The following is a 20,918-nucleotide window of genomic DNA, read 5'->3' as shown; positions in this document are numbered from 1 at the left end:
GCAAATTTATTAACAATAAAAACGAATTCCATTCATACATCTTCAAAAAATTATCAAATTTATCTATTCGTATTTCTTTTTGATTCGTATTGGTTTGGATAAGTTTTGTTTTGAAACATTACTTGCGGGAATTATTCTCATACAGTCGGTTGGGAAACAAAAAGAACGAGAATTGCACCACCGGAATACTTTTGATATTCAGATTTACACGCACTATCCTCCAATGAGCACTCGAAACCTCATATTCCACCTCCAATCCCAATGAATAACAAATTTATTAACAATAAAAACGAATTCCATTCATCCATCTTCAAAAAATTATCAAATTTATCTATTCGTATTTCTTTTTGATTCGTATTGGTTTGGATAAGTTTTGTTTTTTGAAACATTAATTGCGGGAATTATTCTCATACAGTCGGTTGGGAAACAAAAAGAACGAGAATTGCACCACCGGAATACTTTTCATATTCAGATTTACACGCACTATCCTCCAATGAGCACTCGAAACCTCATATTCCACCTCCAATCCCAATGAATAACGAATTTATTAACAATAAAAACGAATTCCATTCATACATCTTCAAAAAATTATTAAATTTCTCTATTCGTATTTCTTTTTGATTCGTATTGGTTTGGATAAGTTTTGTTTTGAAGCATTAATTGCGGGAGTTATTCTCATACAGTTGGTTGGGAAACAAAAAGAACGAGAATTACACCACCGGAATACTTTTGATATTCAGATTTACACGCACTATCCCCCATTGAGCCCTCGAAACCTCATATTCCACCCCCAACCCCTTCATGAGCGTCACATTTACGTTATGCTCATGGGGTATGCCATGAGCGTGGTTTCGCTGTGGAATTTTCGTATCGTAGTGGTTTCATATGGCGTTGAAATTTCAATATGGAATTTCATGACATGACTGGTTGGATATTCCCCCCGACTACTCCCTCTTTTGATCCTACCCAGTAGTTAGAAGCACTGCCAAGTACTCGGGTGGTATGAGTGCCCGCATAATTAACAGTGTTAACGCTCCATCAACGTTATAACCTTCACTATTAGAGGGTGAGGCTTGCAGACGAAGGGATGAAAAACGAAAAATCCCACAGCATTGAAAAATATTTCCCTTTTTTCATTTAGGTGATTTAGATTTTTCAAGGTGATATCCACTAAATTATTTTGTCGTTCACTCTGAATTGAGAGAATTAATTAATGAATTGGCTGTACCTCTTTTAGATGTTCACGGAAAATAAGAAAATGGGGAATATTTATTCAGAGATTGAAACTTGGTGAAAATGTTTCAATTTTCTTAATTAGTTTGAAAAGTTTAACGATGGACTGAGCATGTTGGGCACGTGTAGTTGGAAGCACACCCGTAGAATAATTTTATGCTAGACGTGGGGATCCAAACTTTGACTCCTGGATAACGATGGCATTCTCAAACGTCTTGTCCAATTTTTTCCCCGTCATCGTTACCTTCTATTTTTCCAATGGCCATGGTACCAACGGATGACAGAGTGAGTGGATGAAAGATGGATTAGGCTACCTTATCGCTCGCTGCATGAGAAACTTCATCTCACTTTTTTTTTTCTTCGTTGCACTTTTCAATTTTCTTATTTATTCATCTTCGTCTCCTTCACCGTCATTTTCCATTATCCCAGGGTTTCCATGTTTATACCGAAAGTTTATCAAACAGGACGCTCTATCATCCGGCGACAAATATTGGAATTGCCGTAATTTTAGGCGGAAATTGGTTTCTAAATTGGGCGGAGGGAGACCGATTTAGGAGTTAATTAAATTTTTCATCGTGTACTTATGAATTTTTTGATTATTCATGTAGAAAAGTGCGCGCGCGTATCTATAGTTACTGGGCGTGTATTCATCTTTTTTTTTTCACTTGTGCCGTAATAGATTACTTCCTATATGCGGGTGGTATTTAATTAATCTAATAACACCGGGTATTGATGCAGTTTGCGTAACTAAAACCCGTATTATTTTTGGAGGCCGCCCAACTAATCGAGTTATCGGTACTCGTCGTGTGGGCGCGGGTAGATCTTCATTAATACGAGTCTAATTATCAATGGGCCAGTGGCATAACCCAGCAGACAATCGACATTTTCACGCATCATCGGTGCCCAGGGATCGCTATACCATTCTCGAATCTACCCAACGATTTTCCCTGATTATATATTCCGCCTGTTTGCATTTATGTTATGCCACTGTGTTTTGGTATTTCAAAATTCAGTGGTGATTCCCGGACAAATTTTAGGGAGATTAACGAATTAGTCAAATGAATTTACCATCAGGATCAAACTAGGGTACGACTGTATTACGCGTGTTAATGGGAAAAATTTTTTTAATGGAATTATTATTAAAATTATGCAATTATATTTACAATTACTCGACTCGTGATATTCAGTAAAAATAACGGAATAATTCATGTGGCCGTGAAGAAGACATCGTTATTATTTCCGCTTGATGTCAGAATTACAGATGTGAATAACCGCCTTTAAATTTCTCCACTTCATCCCAGTGGCGCGGTAAAAAGGAAAGAATTTCATAAAAAATTCATAAAAATTTTCCATTCCCTCTAAAATCCGGAAAAATATTTAACATCACTTTTGCCACGGGACTACCCTTGATCTAAAAATTCCTGTGGCTCCGGTGAGCCAACTAAAGAAAAAAAGAAAAATAGAATCGTTTCTTTTTTCATTATATATATTTTTTTCAAGTACACCAGTACTCTCAATGATCTTGGTTTCTCGGGCTCGTTCGCCTCGTTACGTGCGTCCACTTTGAAGCCAAACGCAGTAAAGGGGAAACAAGGATGAAAAGGGGGTGAAAAGGGGGTGAAAAGGGGAGGAATAGGGGGAGGAGGTGGAAATAGTGGGGAGGTGGACTCGGGAGAAAGAGCCTTTATTAAATTCCGTCTGCGTTTGGGTCCAGAAGCTCTTTCATGGTCACAGCGCGTACTCACTTCGTGTACGAGTTGGACAATTGCCAGTGAGTGTTGGGCGTCTCTTGCGACGCCTTCGCCCCCCCCCCCTTTTTTTTTCATGGACTAGAACGGGTGAGGGAAAATTGTGAAGCCTGTAAAATCAACCCCCGCCACCTGCCAATGGCGATGACAACCGAGAAACTCAATCGAGTGTATTTAATGGTCTGGGTGTTGCAATTGTTCTGTAGAGTCGAATTCACTCGATTTTTACGGAATTCCGAGAGACTATTCCACCCCAAATCAAATTGAAACACCTCGTTTTTAATTTAATGATAGTTGCGTATAGTTTTACCTCATGGAGTTATTAAATTCTCGTCCGCTCAACTTTTACGGTGGGAAAAATTACAAATTTAATATCACGACTTCTCTCGTTTTTATTTCAATGGCTCAATGTTCCTTTTATTTACAATGATGAATAATGGGTTTTGGGATTGTTATTAAAATTCAGACGAATTTTTATTGAAGATGCACTCGAATTTTTCGGGAGGATAATTTATTTTTTATTCGTGGTTTTGAATGGATTTAGTATTGAATGAAAAATGTGGGGTGAAGAGATTTTGATTTTTGAGTTTATTTTTCAACTTGTGGATTAATAAATTTTTGTCTATTTTTTATTTAGTTTTTATGGTTGTAAGGAGAAGGTTGGGTCGAAACCACGGCTTTAATCGTCCACTGGGGACTATCCACATTGGAATTCCACAGGGATTTAACCCCCCGGTAAACTCGCGGTATGTGGCCTTTTTCCACCTGTGGGGGTTTTGAGTTATATTTCCCATACTTCCATTCTTTTTTAACCGTCGGATTGATTCGCTCGGGGAATCACGTGTGCATTCATTGTTCCCCCCACAGTGTACCCCCCGTCGCGAATATTGGGTGTGACGTGAATATTGGGCTCTGGGTTGAATAAAAAATCGTCGAAAAATCGTGTGGGGTTGAGTGAAAAAAAATATTCAAAGATAGCGATCTTCGTGGTGTACGTGTTTATCTGTGTGACAGTGTATTGGTAGGGGTGGTACGAATATTCGGGGCATTTGATCACGATTGATTGGTCGACAGGACAGTACGGTATACCTCACTCATTGATTGAGTCAGTGGTACCATGAGAGGAGAGGATTTCATTTTTTATTCGCTCTTTTTTTTTTTTTTAGTCGTGCGGGTGATCTCTATTCTTCCGCGGATTTATCGATCTTTGATTTTTCATTTGGTCGTTCGTACGATTTTACTATCATATCGGAACGCGAATTGATACAAGATAAAGGGACAAATTAAATCGGATGAGAAAACAATTGTTACCCCGAAGTTAATCTCACCCCAATTTATTCCCATCTAGTGAATAAAGCCCTCGGGCCTTCCGTTTAAAGTCGAGAGACCAAAACTTAACGCAGTAAATATACGATAAGGATAGGGTCACGTTGCGCCGTAGAGTGGAAAACGATAGAAATCGATATGTATACACTGGGAGAAACCGTTTTCGATGGCAATTTATGACTAGTACCGTCAAAGGTAATATCGACTACACAAACACGTATACTGTATTGTGGGGTAATTCACCGTTTCATGGTTATTGCTCGTATTCATTCGTGTCTGGGTTCTAGTGAACTGCCTACGGAAAAGGGCCATCCGCCGAATAAAGATGGAAAAATTTCCGTCTCAATTTTCCAAAATGACACTTGAAGCTTCAAGTGATCGAACTTCAAACTAATATCGCACCCAAAGAATCGATACGTTACTTCCGATTAATATCATTACATCATTACATAAATTTGATTAATGTAATTCACAATTAATTCCATCTCTCCGACATTCCCCCTGTAATTTGCATCTTCAGTAATTCTCAGAATTCCAGTACCCAAATTACCTGAGGAATTATTTCAAAGTGCATTTTTTCTCATGGCAATTTATGGTTGTAAAAAAATTCCAGGCTTTTTTTTTTTTCCTTGAAAAACTTCAAGAGTTACTTTCCAACGGAAAGGTCTCTATAGTTCATTGGTCATTCTGTCGTTGAGAGTGACTCATTGGTGCTGCATTCCCATACTCAAGTGTGTTAACCTCTCCCTCTAGTCTCTCTACTCTCAAATGATCACTTATACGCCCGCATGTTGTAACAAACCCGTGGCTTCTCGTTGCGGTTCTCTCACTCTTCCCAAGTCGTTGAGAACCGAATGGGGCACTGGACCCTCGTTCCCCTCATTCTAAACCTCAAGATCCCCTTCGCCACCCCCCCCTTCTCCGCCTTCTGCCTACCCCCTTCATCGTCTCCTCATCTCCCCTCCATTCGCCCCCTCTCTCTTTCACCCTCTTTCCACCCCCCCTTGTACCCCTCTCACGAGATGAGAGTGGGTGAGAGGATGTTGGGACAGAGAGGGATAGTGCATTTTACGTATTCCAGTGCTCTAGGAGTAGACGAACCAGGAGAGTAACTTTTAGTTTTAGTACCAGGGGGTTTTTACATAAAACGAAATGAGGGTATTACTATATATATTTTTTTTCTAAGAGCTGGAGCATACGAGAAATTAAAAATTCACTTTGGAGCTGAGGGATATGATAACGGAGGTAGCGGGTACATGTTTATTTATTTATATATTTCATAATTAAATTATGCGGAGATAATTATTTTTATGGGTACGTGATTTTTTAGTTGGAATTGGTAACGCATGAATTGGGGAACTAGGTGAATTTTGAGGGAATGGTATTTAAACCGTAATTAGGTGAAAATTCACTGGGAAAATTTCCTCTTAAAACTCTGGGGAAACTACTCACGATAAATAGCTCACCGACCACAATTCACCATTGCAAATGTTTCGACCCTCGTCTATCATTCCTATTACCCCTGGATTCACAAACCAAAAATCCTCAATTTCGAGAGAGTTGATTGAGTCATCAAAGGGAACAAGTGTTATCCTCGTTATCTCTGTGGCAAGTCCCACATATTTTCGACAGAATGGAGATTCGAATATTTTGGGATAGAGGAGCAGATTGTTTTTGTTGTTGAGGTGAACATTGAGAATTGCATTCTATCTCCACGATTTAATTATCTCAGACTCTTGTTGAACAATAATTTTGTATTTTACTTTTTATTACCCCATTGAAGCCCCAGCTTTGTCTGTACATTTATTATTCTACGGCCCTGTAACGGTCCCACACGCCTTTCGGTATTATTCTCCTCCCTAGACTCGAGGCGCCATGAAGAATCGCTTTCTCAAGTCAGTGGCAGCGATCTCTCGGTTGCGATCGCTCGATTCACTCTCTCCTCTACCCACGACCGAGGAAGATCCTCTGAGATAACCAGAAATTATTTAAAAAAAAAAACCATCCCCGAGTTGTCAATGTGAATTCTATTCCACACGTGTTCAATGTATGGGATATTGTCCGTTCATTCCGATAATCGCGAGGAAATAGTCAATAAATCGTTACGTCACGGTCTTCGAAAGCGACAACAAACCGAAACCAAAACAAACCCAGAACCGGTATTTCATTGAGCCCTTTAAATTTTCATTCTTCATAGTAATTTTTCGGATATTGAGGAACTGGATGATTCACCATTTCATTGTTTACATGAGTAGGGGAATTTGTAAAAGTGTCAGGTGTGTTTCGGTGATTGTGTATGCAAAGGAGTGAATCAGATAACAACAGACTGTCGAACCGACGACACCACAAGTATTTTCTCAGTTAACGAGTGACAGTGTATTTTACTGTGAACAGTTATTTTCCATACCCGGATGTTGATAACAATGAGAAATTGCTTTCTTATCGGTACCGGTAAATCGAGTGTCAATGACTAGTTCGTGAGTTTTTTTCTCGATTATCGCGATAAAAATAGGAATTGGTGTTGGAATAGGTGTTATTTCGAAGCTCTTGAGTGATCCGACAAAAGACTTCACAATCTCGTTCTCCCCGAGTGATTATCGATATATTCTCGATAGACTGTAATTGATCAATCACAGTTTGATAAAAACCTCCCAGTGTCGAATGTGAAAATCACCTATACGAGGGAAAGCCAAGTCCAATTAATAATTACCTCGTTAAAACAAACAAAATGTGGACAATTAATTAACAAGAGCATGGAGCTGTGAGAAATTTCACAGGCAATCACCTCCATTGATCGGTGAAAATCACATTCATAGGTTTGAATCTGTGGGAGGGGGAGTGGACTAACCAGTGGAATTCTATTTTTATAATGGAGAATTCAGGGAATACGTAAGAGGATTTTCACGGGGATTTTGAAAAAGCGTTTGTGAAAAATCGAGGAATAGGGACAGTGTCTGGGGGCTCTAAATGTACACAGTTGTGAGTGCACGATGGTTCACACGAGTTACGCCCAGTGGGCCTGCTTACCAAGTACCTACAGGAAGAAAGTATGTACCCCAGGTGTTCCGACATGTTATTTCTTTTTTTTCTTCGATTTACCGGGTTTTTCTTCCTGTTAATTCTTTTTTTTTTTCTTTTTTTTTCTTATCCTTTACCACTGGTTTTTAATGGACCGCAGGTGGACCGAGCGCTGGAAAATAGATTTTTTTTTTTTTGCAGCTTTTTCTCGCTCTTGTTTAATTTCTCTCTCGGTAATTTCTTGTCCGTTCTTTCTTCTTGATTGGTTCAGGGAGTTCTTTTTTGCTGTTTCTCCGGGTGAGAATGGGGCGAGGGTTTGAAGGGCGTTGATTGCATAATGGGGTGAGTCGCGAAATTTAACAACAAATTCGCACGGAGTTCTGGGGTGGCTTTTTTTTTTCTCTGTGGAACATCGATTGAGGGATAATTGTTAGCAATTGAGGGACTCATTTTTAGCGATTTTTTTGAAGAAATTATGCGGCGGAATTCCGGTACTCTCATGTAATTTTCCCCCGGATTTGTTCACCGTGTAGGACACATTTTTTTTTTCCTAAAAGAAAACGGGAGAATTGCACGTGAAAGGAAATGTGGGAGAGGGAGGCACATATCGATAGTTTTCCCACCGTGAGAGAGCACTTTGATAATCCGACAGCTGTGAAATATCGCTGTACCCAAGGCTCAGCACGATTCTAGATGATTACTCAGCAATTGTACACATTAACTCCAAGATTATCAGAAATTGATATTATTAGTTTATCGCGTGGGTTTCCAAATTGCCATCAATCCGGCTTCTGCCCCCACACCCATAAACAGAGAAAACCCTCTTTAAAAAAAAAAACTGCACTCGGAAAAACTTGAAGCCCCGCGGGAAATCCCCCTCGTACACCGAAAAAAAAAAAATCTACTTGTCTTTCAGTTGGAAACTCAATTTCCCCAAAACTCCAACAGCCATTGCAAAGTAAAATTCAATAAATCTCCCCTAGATATAAAACATTTCAATTTACACTTCAATATTAACACAAGTATCAATTCCGCGGGTACGACGAGTGGTAATAGACAAATTTTAAAATACTCTGGGCTTCCATTAACTGCTAAGCCCATCGCATTTTCTTCTCTCTCCATTAATTCCATCCAATTTTTTTTTCACCCCTGATTACCTCGAGCGTATTTCCTTATAACGAGTTACGAGCGCGTTGAGAATCCTCGATAATCCAGAAAGAGAGGGAGAGGATGAGCTCGAGAGGCTAGAATACCCGGGGTGCACGATTCTTGCATGATTGCGGCAAATACGTCTGATTCCTCTTTCCACTCGTTTGGCTTATTATATTCTATCTGGTGATTTCGTTTGCGTTTATTCAAACGCAAATTCCACACGAAAATTTCATACATTGCGAAAATGCTTCAAATAATTTCAAGTACTGTGAAAAAGGATTACTTATCAAAAGTATTGGACAGATATTGAACGTACAACTATTTCGGGGAAAAATTTCACGAAATATGTAGAAAAGTTGGTAAAATTTATCATTGAAATCCCCGTACCACGCGAAATGCAATGAGAATAGAAATAAATTAAATGGAATCGTATGAAATTAATTCAAAAATCCACTTTGCAATAATTTCCCCACAAAAATCCAGTGTATGAAAAAAAAAAAAATTATCACTATTTTCATTTGCATTCTACTCTCTTCCATTTACGTAATTCCATGAAAAAAAAAATTTACATAAAATCATAAATTGTTCAATTAAAAAAATTCTGTTTCATTTCACAACGGACACAAATGAAACACATGGGTATTAAATTGAAAAAAAAAAACCGTTACAATCATCTCGGCAACAAAATTGGTCGGTCAAGTGAAAACAAAAAAGGTAGAAACGTCTGGATATCCCATTTAAATTATTTCTATTTTTTATCTTCCTCCATCAACTCGGTTTTATTCCCCTCGAAAAAACATTTCAATATATGACAGGTGAATATATCCTCGGAAAATCTGTCATGAGAGGGAGTGAGTGTCGGTACGCAACAATCTGCCCGTAGACGGCCACCACCTCAATTACCGTTTCGTCCCATCCCGTGGTCCTATCACCCTTTGCCCTTCCATCCCCCACAGGGCAAAAGGGGTCTCTCTCCCCTCTTCTCCACAGACCATTGCCCTTCCCCCTCTCTTTTCACATACGCTCATAAATGCCCGGGGTATATATTCGTGACAATCGTGTGTGCCCGGGGAATTGATTTACTACGTTAAACGTTTGCGTCACACTCTACGAACGACACACATGCATCTATTATCTCACTCTGACCGCTTATACACGACGAGCAAATAAAGTTGAATGACGATTAAATATGAAGGTAATTCGGGGTATTAACGGACGAGGGTAACTGGTCGTTATTTATTTCGATGGTCTATTTTCGGGATGGAAAGTGCTCTTCAAAACGGTGACATCAATATCTCCATCTACTGTTCGAAATTTCTTTTTGTTCTTAATTTCTGAGAGCGCATCGATTTTTTATTTTATCAATGATAATTAATCCCATTTGATCGTACAAAAATTCAGGCGATTTTGTGACTGGGATGTCATAAAAATTTCAACAGGTCTTGATTGCCTAATTAAATACATGAGATTGCATTTTACTCTCGAGCGCATCTGCAGTGCGCAACACTTGCACGTGACTAGTAGGCGCCTCCCCCAGCGCAGAAACCCACTGCAACTTCCGTTCGCCTTTCCGTTGCACGAAATTTTGATAATACCCCCCCAACCGGGACAGTTTCAAATATTTTCCGACCTAATGAATCAACAATAGTTTCTTGTACCCTTATCACTAACAGTTTCAAGTTTCTTCTCTGTTACAAGAAGCCATTCGTGGTGGGGTGGGGGTGATGGTGGGGGTTGGGGCCGGAGGGTGGGGGTTAAGGGTGGGGTGCGATTTAAGTGAGGACAGTAACTCGAGTGCACTAGTTGGCACGCCGCAAGCACGGTACCAGGGGGTTCGGTACCCGATGTAATAATTGTAATCTCACCGTGCGTACGCGCACCGTGGCTTGTTCGTGCCACAGGGGCCACGACTGGAATTAATTAGCGATGATTGCGACCCACCGTTGCACACCAACGACAGTACACCCAGTGCTTTCGTCAAGTGGTGGACGTTGGCGGTAAGGGGGTGGTTCTGAGAGTTAATTCCAAATGGTAACCTACCGATATGTTTCCGAGTCATGTCGCGTGTCACGCCTATGTCGCTCGATGAATACACTCACCCATTCGACTAATATCTCGGGGTAATTCTATTTCGAGGTCCTTGAGCCATTTTGTGGATGAGGTGGTCTGCCATGGGGTGAGCCATTTTTTTTTTATTGCTTTGGGGTCATACAAATAAGGACGGGCTCCCAGTGGGGTGGACGGTTATTGATGGTGACGAGCAATAATTCGGGTAATTGGAATAATTTTCGAATCGTGGATTTTCAGAGAATATGTCATGTGGGGGCGGTCGAGGGATATGATTGGGGGTAGTTACGGCTGGCATAATGAAGATTAATCATTTTTTAAAAACATTATTCCTCCCAGTTTTGCATCCACTGGAAAATAGAATCGAGATTAAAATCAATCCGGTGTTAATTTGAGTTAGTATTTTATATTAAATGAAAAATGAATATTCGGTTAACGGAATGGAATGAACTAGAATAATTGATTCGAAATTTAATCCAAGCCTGAAACTACCCAGTTAGCTTATAATTCTTGCAATGAGATTATCGAAAGCCCTCAATGACGTACGGCCTGTGATATATTTTTTATTTGTCAGTGTTTTAGTATGTAAAGATTAGATTAGACTAATGCACACCGCATAACCGCTCCCCAATATCCACATGTGCTCCACCCTATTCCTCAACTCATACATCATTCCAGTTGAATATCGTATACACATAAATATAACGCGATAATCTCGGCTGCTCGACAATGTGCGTGTGCCGAGTTTCCATACGTTGATTTTAGTACCATTACGGTGGATATCCTTGTGACATGAATATTTGTGATTTAATGCGACGGATTGGATAGTGATAAGAGCTTTCATTCCAATCGTTCGTGATGGCATAATATCTTGAATGTAAACAAAAATAATTGGGTTTTAAATTGCCGATTTAATCCGCGATTCTTTATTTATTCAACGTAACTCGTGATCCATGAAAGGAACAATTACTTTTCTATAATTTAAAATTAGTCTAGATGGACTGGAGATGGTTTGCATATTATAGAAGAATTAGGTTCTTTATTTAATTATATAATTTGAGGTCGCGCGAGGAGGTGGAATTTTCGGATATTCCTTTATGGAATTATGACTGAATTAGAGAGAGAACCGAGAGGTCGGAATTGATTATTAAATGAACGATAGAGAGTGTCTGGTATTTTCAGAGCAATTCCGCTATTAATTAATATCTCTTAACGTCCTTTCTCGTCGAGAAGTCAATTTAAGAAGAGATTGTATTATTACGTGCCGGAACAATCAATTATAATTTATAGTTAGGGTCTCCCAATGAATCACTTGACTTTGTAATTAGCCGTTTGTTGAGATCGAGGTAATAAGATTTTTACTCATCGAGGTATCCAAATAGTGGCGTGTTATGGGTCAAGAATTCATTTACGTGATGCAGTGAAAGAGGGACTACTGCATCGCCTTGGGTGCTAACTGCCAAAGCAAAGCGATTCGTTGCACGTTCACACTGTGTTGAGGCTCAAACCCGTGATGGAATTTTGATCGTAATCCACGAGTCACGCGACTTTGCCGCGGCCCCTTGTCGAACAACTCAGCTTTTCTAACGTGATTTGCACACGTGACGATAATTTCAACGTATTCATCATTTTATTATTCATCATTTCTTTTTTAATACCTCAGTACCTTTGTTGTGGCTCGACTGGTCTTTATTGTTTAATGCTGTTAGTTTGGGATAGTGTACGTGATTGAATCGAATGAATCAAATTGCCGGGCTGTACTCTCGATCGATTATTCAGGGATTTACTGGTGGTTATGCAGGTCTCTGTGCAGATTTTGTATTTTCTGATCAGTCGGATTTTCCGATCATTGGAGTTCATTGCTGGAATTATACAGCTAATTTATCGCTTATTGCGGTTCGTTAATTTTGGAGATTGGAGATTTTTTCATTCGAAATTATGAGTTGGAAATCTTGAGGTGTCTTCTTTCGATTTTCTTCTTTCATCTTGATAATTAATTCTCATCCATTGGGATAAATTCATGAGAGAATATAGGGTAGTGAAAAATTAGGCGTATTCAAATTTTAGAACAAGTTTTAGGGTTTGGTAATTATTCCTCGGGTTTTAGAAGAATTTATGAATTTTCCCATGATTATTAAATGTTAGGGGATATTTTAATGTCATTTGCTGATTCTTCTAGTCTTTCTTTAAGTGATGACGAATTTTTGGCATGTGTTATGCGACGTTTCTCGTTGCATCTCGGCCACACGAGAGGTTCTAATATTGTCCTAGGCCAGTCGTCTAGTTGGTGCGTTGAATCGATAAACTTGCCAGAGTCAAAATACTCGAAATCAGTGGATAGATTTTTTTTTTATTATTCTATTTGTTTTTTCGGGCTCATCAAATTTTTTCGCTTTCATCGGGTGGAATTTTCATCGATCAATTTTATGGGAGGCCCAGTCGTTGGGGGAAAATAAAAGGGAAAAGTGAGTGGGCAAGTTTTAGTTGGTGGGTGGTGAGGGTGAGGTGGTTATATCCACGTGAATTTTGGTGTTCGTGACTCTCCGTTGAGGATAAAAAATACCAAAGTTTGATGGAATTTTTTGCGGGACAAAACGGTGGGGGAGTGGGTGCGGAAAGGACATCGCTCATCGGAATGGCATTTTTACTGGACATGAAATTCCACGCTACTGGTGAGTTTGGATATATCTCGGTTACGAAAGAATTGGGTAGTTGCGAGGGGTGAGTTTAAAATACGACCCTTTTTTTTTCGGGGGATGGAAATCGGTGTTGAATTATTTTTCATGCTGTTGTTTCGGAACAATCCGCTAGTGATTAGGAATTGATGACTTTTTCAATCCAAAAAAATCTTCATAATTTATTTATCAACGAGAAATGCATTGAAAAAGAAAGATAATAATAACAGTAAATGATGGAACAATTTTTCAAGGAAAAGCGAGTTGGAGGGGTTGTGTATCAGAGGGTTCACCAGCCCTCTCGTTTATTTACCCCCTGGGGGGTAAAGCGAAAGGTGTGATTAGTTCACCCCAGGCGTTCTTGAGTATTTGTACGATGAACATTTTCATTCGCTCCGTATCCAAGTACACAACTACACACAGGGCGCATAACTCGCCTCGTTCTCTCACCGACAATTTAAATTCACCCTCTCTCACTTGCACAACCCCTAGTGTCGTCTAACGCCAACGGGGCTTTATATGCAGGGCAACAGAGTGCGTTCTCTCACGGCTCCCTGGTCCACGCGAATGTGCCATTTGTAATTTTACCCCCGAGTCACCTGTCCCCAACCCTCGACCAACCGCCGCCCAACCCTGCGCCAACCCCGCGCCAACGCCTCGTCGCACTCTGTCCTCCTCTGGATAATGTTTACGAGCCGGTAGTGAAAATCCGGTGAGAAATTATGGGCTTAGTTTTATGTTAACGTGGGACTATGGATTAATGCTTTCTAGGAGCTATTTTGGTTGAAAAAATTGCACGTGATTTATATTTTCAAATATTATATGCTAAATTGGTCGTGAGAATTAATTTTATTGCGCCTGATTCGTCTAATGATCCTCTACTTTTTCATTGTTAAATGTTGTGCGGAATATCTTGGAATAGAAAGAGAATAGAGATATTTTCATAATTAATTTCTTTCGAGTTCTCATCTCTTTCTACAAAAATTAATTAAACAACAATAAGAATTTAATTCTTATATCTCATTCGAAAAATTGATAATTTCGTAATATTTCTTTCTGGGCTATACTTTCATTGAATATTCAATACGCTAAATGATTTAAGAGTGCGGAAACGCCGATAAATATCATAATTCATTCAGCATAAATTATTTTTCACTCGAAACTTGAAGAGTCATTTTCTAACAGTGCGTTAATTGTCCTCTGTTGAGTGAAAATCGATGGGTGAACGGTTGAAAATGTCCGGTGAAAGTGGCAAGGATTGGGCGAGTGTTATTCTTTGAAAAAAAAATGAGAGGGAGAGAGAAAGAGAAAAGAGTAAAAAATAGAAAAGCCAGATGAGTTTATTTTAGTAATCGGTGTGTGGCCTCGGTAGCTCCACTTGACTCGTGCGAAGTTCAACGCTAATTTCGTTTGGTGGCGGTGGTTGTTGGAGTGATGTCGATCAGTTGTGCTCTAACTCATTTTCCATTGCACTTGATGTTGAGACACGAAAGTGGAAAGAGTCAGTGAGTTGTCGTGGGGTTACGTGTGACAGAGGGAGATACTATTTTCGGACGATTAACTTCCAGCACTTGGAATTCCAACGCTCCAACAACTTCAAGGGAAGGGGGGACAATTTTATTGCCCCCATTCATCAATTTTCGATTTATTCTGGTCACGTAAGTTCACGTCGAACGTTTCACCAATTTTTACCGATGGGAGGGGATGGACATTTTTAGAAGATTATTTCGATAGCGGATAGATATTAAATTTCTCATCACACATTCAGGGGAATTCATCCAGCTCTATGATTAATACCCATTTGCTTAAGAATTTTGCATTTCGTAAATTTCCACCGCGAGAATAATAAATTGAAACTCATTAACCCGTTAATTCCGTGAAAAATCGCCGAGAAAATTGTTTTCATTACTACTCCGGTCAACTAATGACCGGTGAGTTAGTTTCAAACTTTTAACAAACCCCCGTGTATTCTTACCGAGACTCTGAGAAATGTCTCTTTTAATTTTTAAAATAGACAAAATTTATGTTTTTCTTGGGTGGGATAAAGTACGGATATAAAGACTCTTGGGAGTGAAGTAAGAAAACCAAGAAAAATTGATACCACGAGATGCTCGTACCACATTCGTTCGGATCTTCAGGGTAGATAGGGGAGTGAGTTGTAGAAGAGAGGGTTGTATGTACTCAGATTCCATGTTTTAGGAGTTGTATACAATATATCCTCCGGCATCGACAGTATAAAGCCCCGGCATGAATCCCCATATACAATATATATATATATATACGACTGTTAAAAAGACTTGGGTATGAAAACATGGGAAACAGATAAACAAAATAACTTGGGTGACTCATATTAAATTCAAGAGAAACGGAAGAGAATGAGATATTTTTATGAATACGAATTTCCAATTTCAATGATTTTCTATTTTTCTTTTTATTTTCGGGGGATCTGCGTAAATTGTTTCTATATTATTCTCTTTCGAGGAGTTGTACAAAAATAAAGCGTTACGGATACACATCATTTGCTTATCGAATCAAAAGTACTTCGTCATTTATAATTCTCCATTTAATCTACATTCCTCTGAATACCGAAGAGTCTCTTAAAGATAAAATTTTCCACCCTCTCCCGCCTCATTACCCCCCCACTAAAAATTCAATTTCAATCCCGAAACAATCTTCACAACCGGCAGACACGAAACTTGGAGAAACAAGCCCGATGTCTCCCTCATCCCATTGAATTCCCATGCCTAAAACGGGAAAAACGAAATTTCTCCAATTTTATGTCGTACTTGTAATCCGCTTCTCGCTCAGATCAAGACCTGGATGTTGAACTCTGGCGTTGCGTTATCCGTTGAATCCTCGACTTTTCCAGCGATCTCCTCCTCTTTTCCCACCACCCCACCTGCTTACGTCTAATAAATTATTCGAATAGCTCTCAAGCTCACAGTAGAAATGGAATAACTTAGACTTTCCGGATGCCTTGCTCCTCTTTCTCTCGTCTCTCCATGCAAGTGGCAACTTTTACGCATATGCGCGCGCACATTTCAAAAATCCCCAATAATTCTCAATTATCCTAATGAATCACCTTTTCACTATTGAATAAAAAAAAAAAACCACGGAATTTTCTGATTTTCCCTGATTGAACCAAAGATCTTGTCACTTTTTTTGGCGTGTGGATTCAGATCGTTTATCACTGGAAAATAATCGAAACTCTTGTAGTTATTTTTTTCCTCAAGTTTTTACATCGGACAGGGTGTAATTCCATCTCCATCACCCCAAAATTCATGTTTTCGGTGTCAGGCGTTGGATACGGGATAACAACCCCTAAACCGGAAGCTCCCCAATCTCGTGAAATTCCACTTCTCGCCTTCCGCAACTCCTCAAAAATTCATAACAATCCTAATCTTGATCCACACTTGCCGAAAAATCGGGCTTGAAGGACGGAGAGAAGACAAGTTTTGAAGTAGCCAGCCACTGAATTCATATCGTCCAGTGGCTTTTTTTTTATCGTTGGTGCACGCTTAGGGAAAATTCAATGCATGATGCCTCGAGGGGATATTCACCACCGGCCCCACGAATGAGGTATATAAAATCCACTGGCTAACACCCAAGTTACTTCGGAGAAACTCTCCGACAACTTGGGGCTACCTTTTTCTCTGGAAATACCACTCTGATGTGAAGTACTCAGGTATTTCGAGTATTTACTCCGAAGAGGATTCTTATGCTCGCGAAATTATCTAGCCTTTCAATCATTCACCAGAGAATATATTTCTCTTTTTATTTACCGCTACACTCGCCCGATAAATTATTCACCATTAAATAAATTCACCTCCTAAAATACCACTGAATGTTTATTTATTAATGAATACTTATTCATGTACCTCAGTATTTGCCACTCCAAATAAATATTCATTAATAAATCAGTTTTTTATATAATATAATATATTATATTATATTATGTATTATAATATTATATAATATAATTTTTATATAAATCGTTTGAAATTTTTACACGAATTCCATGAATTTTACCAGAAACTCTTGCTAGTGGAGGTTTCAATATATTTTTTTATTATTATATATTTGATAAATTCATCAATTACTTGATGAAATTTCACCGCATTCCATTTTTCCGTAATCCTCAAACGAAAAAACACCGCAAAACCCCGACAAAATCGCTAGCCTCAATGTCCTCGGCCATCCATTTTCAGATATATTTTTTTTAAAAGGCGATAAGCTAGTGGGCGTTTATGAGTATCGGGTAACAGACAAGTGGTATGGGTGTTACTGAATCGCACATGATAGAGCGCAAACCAGAGCTATGGTCAAAGCCAAACAGTTCACAGTGTTTCAGTTTACTCATTTTTTTTTTACCCCGCGAAAACAAATGGACATTGAAAATATTTTTATTCATTTGTTTGAGGGTGATTTTCCCACACCATTTGTGGTGATGAGTTTTTCCCTGTCTTCCAGGAAATCGCACCGGTGAAAACTCACCGTTTAGTGAAATCGAGAGTTTTTTTTCAAAGTGGTATTTTTCCGGTTCGAAAATACATCGAAAGAAACAAGTGATTTATGCATCAATCTGGATTTTCGACTTGATATATTTCTCTTTCTCCACTTAAAATTTCCAGTCGTCCACAAATTTCTCGGATTAAAAAAAAATTCAAATACCACCGGGAAAAAAAATGGAAAAACGGATTTTTACATATTCTGGGGGTGGTAATTGAATTAAAATAATGGAATTCATTTGAATTGAGTTAATTATCCAGTGGTAGCCTAATTGAAAACAGTAATCTGGCGTTGAGATGCGCCTCATCAGTGTGAAAGCACTTGAAAAGTTTTGTTGGTAGTGTTTGGAAAATAGTGGCTGGTGGGTGGTGGGAGGGGGGTGGGATTATCCTCCCGGGGCTGTCCGGATGATTCTGCTGATTCGAAACGTGGCCGAGAGCCATTAACGGATTAGGACTTACGAGGGGCACCTCTCTCACAACCACCAGTCTGACCACTCTACTATTTCAGTATTTTACCGGTGTTATCGGATGTGATGAGATCATTTACTGATAAACACTGTTAGATAGCTTCGCCACGTTGAATTCCAGAATTCGTAATTGACCAAAATTCCCCAGCCATCCACCATTTTTCACGTAATCCCATCGACTATTTGTCTCGTCTATTTATCTCATTTATATCATTAAAATTATTAATTATCATCAATTAATATTTGTCCCATTAATTATTTCTCAGGATTTGGAATTGAAATTTAGTTTAAGGCTCGGGTGGATTATCTATCGAACGTCGACTTTTATTTAAATTTTAAATTTTTAACCCAAAATACTTTAAAATTTGGGATTTTCTGGAATTTTCTGTTGCGGGAAACACTTGAATGGACATGAAAAAATAATGAAAAAAAAAGGAAAAATTCGATATTATTTAAAAGCGATCTACCAAGTTTTGTAAAAAATAATAAAAAATTCGTAGCTTACTATTACATCTAGCTGTCACTCAATTTTCTGGTGAGCAGCGGTAAGCTGCGTAATTTTTATTATTTTTTTGTAAACCTGGTAGATCCCTTTTAAACAATATCGCTCTTTAGCGTTCTTCAATAATTTTTTCTTTATTTACATTATTTTAAAAATGTATTTTAGGCCAAAAAAATTCGATTATCGAGAATTCTTCACTTCGGTAGATGACTCTTGACGTTTCTGTAAGAGGGGTAATAAATTTTGATTTCATCCCCAAGGTGAAAATGCCCGTGAAACTACACACGCCATTTTCCACCTTCTTCGGGTTATATACAAGTCATTGGGTGATGTATAACGTATTTAGTTTCATTCCGTTGGCGTTTTCTCTATCAATGTTAGCTCTCTGCGATTGGACTATTCTTTAGCCACCCTTTTCCCCTATTTTTAGCCGATCTTAGTTACCCCAGGGGAATCTTCCATTCGCCCCAGTAAAGGAAAACGAATCGATTCAGGAATTACTGAGGACAGATGCAGTCTCAACGAATTGGTAGAAGATGTAGCTTAACTTATTGAGAATATATCATTAACATTGAACATTCTCATTATCTTTAACTCCATGGAACCAATTTGATATAGCCCAGTCTGAGTCGGGGGATTTAATCCAGAAAACTCATTTATTCTCATTAATGACATAACTTGTTCATTCCAAATGAGGAATATTAAATACCCATTAATTTAAAATCCTCATTCCCTATTAATTACCTCCATTACTTAAAATTAAAAGAGGAGTAATTTTCAATTTGCATAAGAATCCGTTTTCACACATAACTTTTAATTACCTGTATAATTAAAAATTCCCATGATTTCGTCATTGAAAATTTTACGAAATTTTTACTAGTGTACTAGTGCGATAAATTTACTGTGACGTAACGAAAATTTCTCAACCCCTTCATCCCCTAAAATATCAAGATCATATTTTCATATCCATTAATCATACTTTTCACCCCCTTCGAGAATTAATTTGTTTCCCAAACGGGGGTATGGAGGGCTATGGCAATTCATACAAATAATTTTCCTTTCTTGTTCCATCCAAAAGCCCATTGCGAAGCCGAGTCGTATGCCACCAAACGGATAATTGCTTCTCTCTTTTCGTTCTCTAATTAAAGGGCCTCGACCGGTGTATAGTACTTCAGAGGGTGGGTGAGGAGATGTGGGGGGATGGGGGTAGTGAGAAGGTGGAAGGGGTGAAAGGGGGCATGAGTATTTCTAGGTAAAAGGAACTACGCCCGAATGCATAATGCATTTCGTGTGGCACGAGCTGGCATTCACCCCCTCCACTTTTCCACCCTTTTCTCTCTGTCTCTCTATTTTCTGGGAAAGTCTCATCAGCAACCACCACCAACTACCCCTTCTCTCCTCTTTTCCTCTCAACGGTACCGAGAGGGTATGTACTCGATGTCTCAACGACAATCGCCCACTCCTTTCTCGAGATGCATAGACATTCTCTTACAAATTCACGCCGTTGTTCCCAGGTGTCCAGGTTCCTCCGGTGAATAAAAAATGAAGCTCTAGGGGTCGTTCCGGGCTCTGGGCGCATTCACTGGTTGAATATTTTTTTGAGAATGACAAAGAATTTCGAAAATTTTTCTCATACCGCTGGAAAAGAAATTCAATGTTTTCTTTTTACCGATTTGAATTGAAAAAATGGAATATATTCAGCAGTCGATGACGTGAAAATCGAATAATTAAATTGAATAACTTTTCCATCATCTGAAAGCTGAAATAAAACGGGAAAAAAAAAATAGTTGAAGTCAATTAAATCTCGTCCCTCAGTTCCATTCCCGATAAATAACATCGATATGACAAAACATCTCCTTTCAAAAAAATGACACCTCCCCGGAGACATTCCCCTTACGACGCATCCCCCCACCCCGAGGATTCAATCTCCTAATAGGAATTTATTGAAACTCGCCTCTTGAAGTCACGGGAAACCAGCGCCCGGGGGAAAAAAAAAACTTTTTGATATTCCACCCCAGACTGAATGGTAACAATGAGAGAGGCAAAATAAAAAAGCCCAAAGTAAGTGAAGTTGGAATAAAAGGGGGGGTCGGGGGGGGATGAATAAAGAAGTTATTGAGCGTCAATATGAAGATGGAGACGGTCTCATTCAGGTCTAGCATCAGACTCTCCTCTCTAACCCCCTTTCCACCCTCTTTCCCCCTCTACCCGTTGGCCCC

This window comes from Fopius arisanus, unplaced genomic scaffold (genome assembly GCF_000806365.1).
Source record: "Fopius arisanus strain USDA-PBARC FA_bdor unplaced genomic scaffold, ASM80636v1 scaffold00053, whole genome shotgun sequence".
In the NCBI taxonomy this organism is placed as follows: Eukaryota; Metazoa; Arthropoda; class Insecta; order Hymenoptera; family Braconidae; genus Fopius; species Fopius arisanus.
Note: the sequence above shows the minus strand (reverse complement) of the source record.